This window comes from Alexandromys fortis, unplaced genomic scaffold (assembly GCF_014885135.2).
Source record: "Alexandromys fortis isolate MF-2015 unplaced genomic scaffold, M_Fortis_MF-2015_v1.1 scaffold_6, whole genome shotgun sequence".
Taxonomy (NCBI): Eukaryota; Metazoa; Chordata; class Mammalia; order Rodentia; family Cricetidae; genus Alexandromys; species Alexandromys fortis.
In genome coordinates this window covers 8,284,252-8,290,353 of record NW_026067902.1, presented here as the reverse complement: position 1 = coordinate 8,290,353, position 6,102 = coordinate 8,284,252, and positions in this window count along the sequence as shown.

Sequence of the window (6,102 nt, the reverse complement as noted above, 5' to 3'; positions counted from 1 at the left end):
CATCTTTCCCACTCGACTGAATCGGGATTTCGGTGTCTTCCCTTCCCACCCTATTCCAGATAAACAAGAGAACAAAGAAGGCATGCGGCGTGGGAGTGGGGGAGGGAGCCTATGCGGGCGCTCCCGGGGACAGGAGCTTCTGCTCTCGGTCTCCAAGGAGGCGGTCGCTATGGCAGCGGGATGCGCCTCGACCCACCCTACAGGGTGTGGGCGTCTACATAGCGCACGTTGGTAAGAGAAGCAGCAAAGCTTTAGGATTTTTGCCACAGGCCCACCTGTCGGTGCGTGAATGTCTCTACCCTTAGATACAATGACTAGGACAGGTGACTTAAAAGTGCCGAAGGAGCAGTCCAGAACACACAGGTTCCTTTCTTCCAATTTAACTAGTTGAGATAGGTCTTGGACCAATGATAGCGTGCTTGATTTTCCTATAGTCGGTGGTCCCTGCCTTTGAAGAGTCCGCAGGTCCCGGCTCTCCCTGTCCCTTTATGTTCCTCAACCTGACTCCTTCTGTTTTTCTCATAGAGTCCTTGCCTTGTTTCAGAGGGCCCATGGCTTCCCTGATGTCTCCAGCAGCGTTCTCAAACTTTTATCAGTGTTTTGGGTGGTACGTGCGCTCCCTACTGTTGAGAAAATGCTGTCCTCCAGCGCGGACATTGAGAACTTTTCATTCTAATTCCAGCCTGTTCAACCCCCACTCCCACCTTCCCGTGAGCCTGCTCGTGTATTCCATATTTGCTCTTTACCAAGTCAGCAGAGTGTCCGAAGTAGTCTGGCGGGCCACCACGCCAGGCAAAAGTAGCCTGCAGATTTATAACCTTCAGAGGCTTTCATTAACTGTACCTCCCGTCTGTTTGCCCCTCGTCCTACTTCTTCACAAAGGATTCTGATTTCCGGTCTTCTTTTGAAATATCAGATCTAACAATATATACTCACACGCACATTCCAGATTGAGGTCGTGGTTTTTGCCTCTTGGGAAGACATCAGTTTACCATAGTTTCCTCTGAACCCTATTTCTCGGATTTACTGCTTAGGTTTGTGTTGAGTTTCAGTTTCGTGATTCCCTTTCTCTCCTGCTACCTTTTACTTGAATTTCATCTCTTGCTGAGAAACACGGACTAGTTGCTAACATTCTGGGACCATTTTCTAATTGCCAACTCCTTTTAATGTATTGCCTGGATTTGTAAGATGAGCAAGTTACTGTGTTCCGCTGCTCCTAGTGCAAGGCACCCACAGCTTACTCTGGGAACACCACACAAAAAGAACTATAGTTTCCTGCTCTTGACGCGCTCCCCACAGTTCCAGACTCTGAGCGGCTTGGCTACCTGGGAAAACCTGTGAGATGGAGCTTCCTGTATTAGGGCATGCTGCATGCTTCCAGAAAAGGCCACTGATGGTTCTGGAAGTAAGACTGGATGCCACGAGAACACCAAGTTAGAAGTTATATGACTGCTCATTGCTTCTCAATGGGCCTGTGCACCAAGAAGAAGGTATGCCAACATCAGAAATGCCCAGCCTGTAAGATTCCTGTGTCCAGGGCCTTACCCCTTTGGGTACGAATGCCAGGCTCTATGGAGTTGGGGGCAATATATGAGAAGGAGAAAACAACTCCAGGTTAGGAAAACATACAGGGCACATGGAAAATTCCACTTTCGCTCCGGCGTACTCTGAACTTTATTGATTAAAAAATTAAACTATAATCAATCTCCTGAAAATATCTAACAAAGTCGATAGATGCTTGAGGGCTAGAGACGGCTCAGTAGTTATGAGAATTTGCTGCTCGTACAACCAGGATTTGAGCCAGGTAGAGTGTGGTGGCACACGCCTTTAGTCCCAGCACCGGGGAAGCAGAGACAGGTGGATCTCTCTGAGTTTGAGGTCAGCCTGATCTATAAAGAACATTCAGAGCTGTTGCACAGAGAAATTCTGTCTCAGAAAACAAAGAAACAAGCCCAACCGGGATTTGGGTCCCAGCACCTACAGCCACAACTGTCTGTAACTCCAGTTCCAGGAGATCTGATGCCATCTTCTGGGATTCATGGACTCTGCACACTATGTGGTGTACATACGGGCAAGCTCATGCACACACATATACATATAAATAAAAATAAATGTTTGATAGATGCTACATATATATATATAGCAGCATTTGTGATGTGCCCAAATGGAAATGAATTCAAATATATATTGAAAATAAAATAAACTAATTTCACTGTATTTATACCGTCATATCAGTGACAAAGAACATGCTGAATACATGCAACAATAGGGATGATTCTGTAAGACAATTTTGAGCAAAAGATACCAGGCACACACGAAAATAGTGTGTGCTCTTGTGTTTTAGTTTGCTTCTTTTGGTGAGCACATGGATGTATTTCTCTTGACTATATATCTAGGATTGGCTGGTACACAACTTGTAGAACTTTGTGAAGCGCTACTTAGCTAGCATGAATTTGTCACATTCCCTTTCACATATGTTTCCAATAAGGGTGGGCCACAGCAGACATTTTTGCATGAGACTTGAAGCATGCATCCATTTAGAATTTGACATTTGCAGGCTCCAAGGAAGGGATTTGTCACCCACACACTCTGTTGCTCTGCTGACTTACCTCGCTGACATGGAGCAGCAGCTGTGCCCACGAGGACTCTGCGTTTCTTTATCTCCCTTCAAAGTCTCTGACTCCTGGGTCAGATGACGAAGTGGGCCTGCTGCTGCTGCAGTTCACCCTCCAGAAGACTGAGGAAAATGAGAGCTGGCGTGAGTTCCACTTTGTTCAAGAGCTTTCGCTCGTGGATTCCACTGTGCCCCACTTTATGTCCCTCTTCCCTTCCCAACTCTTAATCTGTGGGCTTGAAACCCCACCATAGATACAAAAGCATGGACTTCCCTGGGGGCAGGACCCATCTGACCTATAATCCCCACTACTTGGGAGGATGAGGCCTGAGTTCCAGGCTAACCAGGGGTAAATAGTAAAACCGTGTCTCAAAATAAATAAACAAACAAACAGATTTGTTTTGGGAGGGATGGGATGCAAAGAAATAAAATATAAAGAGTAAAAACAAATTTCTTCTGTTTTTCTGATGGGACCCTAACATAAAATATAGCCATCTGTTTGTAGGAAATCCCCAAACTGTTATCTGAAATGTAACTCCAATTAGCATGGTAAAAGAGCCAGTGGCTTCATATCCTCATCAATGGAAAAAAATGGCAATTTATTTCTTGAAAACACTGCACAGTACAAGAGAACACAGGAAGGTCACAGGTTACCAGTGTTTGCCTCTGCTATGAGGCAGCCTGGCCTTTTAGGGAACGATGTCATAGAGTATCATTACCACAGATACAATCATTTATTTTGTTAGAGGCACAGTCTATAGCTGGCTTGGGGTTTGCTATAGAGACCAGGCTGGCCTCAAATTTGTGGCAGTCATTATGCCTCAGTCTCCAGAGCGCCAGGATTACAGGCAAGTGCCACCACACCCAGCATACAACACTCTTTAACCTAGCAACCCAGTTATAAAATGTATCATCCAGGTAACCCCTTACACAATACTGCTGCCAAGTGTGCTATTGTTATTGCAATACTATTATTAATAAAAATAGGAAGGAAGTATCCAAGTATAGGATGGATTCAACAATAGAATTTTATGTAGCTAAAAGAGGAGATTTTCAACAGAGCAACATGGAAGAATCTTGTAGAAGTCAGAGTTCTCCAGAAAAGCAGAACTGTTTGAAGTCAGCACAAAAGCAGAACTGAAAGAAAGGGCCTGAGTGATTCCTTTGGTCTAAGGAGTTGGCTGGCACGATTACAGTAACTGGTGAGCCCTCTGGTCACAGGGTGACTTGATAGAGAGGTGAGGGAGGTAAATGATCCATTCGGATCCTGTGTAGGTTCTGAGGCTTGAAAATGAGGAGAGCTGATGGGGTAGTTCTGGAACAAAAGCCGTTAGGCTTGGGCTCAAGACTCAGCAAGAGCAGTGTTGTTCTCTGAGTCTGAAGAGAAAGATGGGTGGGGCTGAGGTGTCACTGCAAAAGCCACTGGGCTGTAGGAATTCTCTCATATCTAAGGGACGATCAGCCTTTGAGTTCTACTCAAGTCCTTCAACTGACTGGGTGAGGCCAGCCTACCTGCAGAAGACAGGGCAGTCTGCTTCTCTCCACTAATGTCCCAGAACGCTCTCACAGAGCACTGAGAACAAGGCTGATTAAGTAACCGGATGCCCTGTGGCCCAGTTAAATTCGTTCATAAAATTAATCCCCACAGATCTACAAGAGGTGCAGAACACAGAATGCAACACACTTCCCTGCGTGTAAAGAAATATAGCCTGGTGAAGGGGGCGCACACCTTTAATCCCAGCACTCAAGAGGCAGATCTCTGTGAGTTCAAGGCCAGCCTGGTCTACAGAGTGAGCTCCAGGACAAGTCCCGCTGCAATCCCACCTACTGCTGGTATTATAGGTGTGCTTGGTGCTTACCTATAATCCCAGCACTCAGGAAGTCAATGCACAGAATTTTGAGTTGAAGACTACTCAGAGAGACCCTATCTCAAAAAAATAAAAACATTCTGGAAGGATGCTCAGCATCCTTTCCAGTTTTAAATCCGCAGACTTTGCATTTTTCATTTTTATTTTTATTTGCGTGAGTTTTTTTAAAATCATGGGCATGCTTAATCTACTCAAAACATTAAGTAGCAATTTTTAGATGTCATTTGCACGCTTTCTCTTCTACAGATTGTCAGTCTGTTTTGTACTCATCTTTAAACATTTGGGGAATTACGGAATGTATAAACCAGAGGAAATCAGAATTCATGAATTCAGAGGATGAGGACAACCTGCGGGTAGAAGGGAAGTTCTCCCTTCTACAATGAGGGTCCTGGGAATTGAACTCAAGGTGCCTTTACCTGATGAGCCATCTTACCAGCCTGATTATTTTAATTTGCTGTTAAATTTTTGTTTGATTCCTAGTTAATGGGACTGTAGGCAAAAGATTAGGAGGTGTGACCTTGCTGGAGTGGGTGTGGCCTTGCTGGAGTGGGTGTGGCCTTGCTGGAGTGGGTGTGGCCTTGTTGGAGGAGGTGTGGCCTATCATTGAGGTAGACTTTGAAGTTTCAAAAGTCACTGCCAAGGCCAGTCTTGCTCCCTCTCTTCCTCCAGTTTGCAGATTACGTGAGCTCTTAGCTACAGCTACAGCACCTTGCCTTCCAGCCACCAAGATCCCGCCATGATGATCATGGACTCGCCCTCTGGAACTGTAAGGAAGCCCTATAGTGATATTTCATTTGCATTTTAATAACTAAAGCTTGCCTGAAGTTCAGAGAGTAAAACAGCCACACTGGTCAGTTTTACAGACCAGGAAGTGGTGACACACATCTTTAATCCCAGTAGCCACGCTAATTTGCCATAGAAACCAGGTAGCAGTGGTACACACCTTTAATCCCTAGATTAAAGGTACACTAGAGAGGACTATAAGATGGGAGGGGACAGCTCTACACTAGAGAGGAATATAAAACGGGAGGAGACAGCTCTCACACTGTCTCACTCTGAGATTCCTGGAAGCAGGATCGCCATTTTGGACTGAGATAGAGAGGTGAGAGCCAGTGGCTGGCTGTTTTGCTTTTCTGACCTTCAGGTTGAACCCAAATTTCTGTTTCTGATTTCTTATTAATTATGCTCGCATGCCTTTAATCCCAGCACTCAGGAGGCAGATCTCTGTGAGTTCGAGGCCAGTGTCTACAAGAGCTAGTTCCAAGACAGGCTCCAAAGCAATACAGAGAAACCCTGTCTCAAAAAAAAAAAAAAGCTACAAAACCCCAATTAAATGCTTTTTTAAAAAAATATTTATTTATTATGCATACAATATTCTGTCTGTGTGTATGTATGCAGGCCAGAAGAGGGCACCAAACCTCATTACAGATGGTTGTAAGCCACCATGTGGTTGCCGGGAATTGAACTCAGGACCTTTGGAAGAGCAGGCAATGCTCTTAACCACTGAGCCATCTCTCCAGCCCAAAGATTTTATTTATTATGTATACAGATTTCTTATAGATGGTTGTGAGTGACCATGTCGCTGCTGGGACTTGAACTTAGGACCTCTGAAAGAGCAGT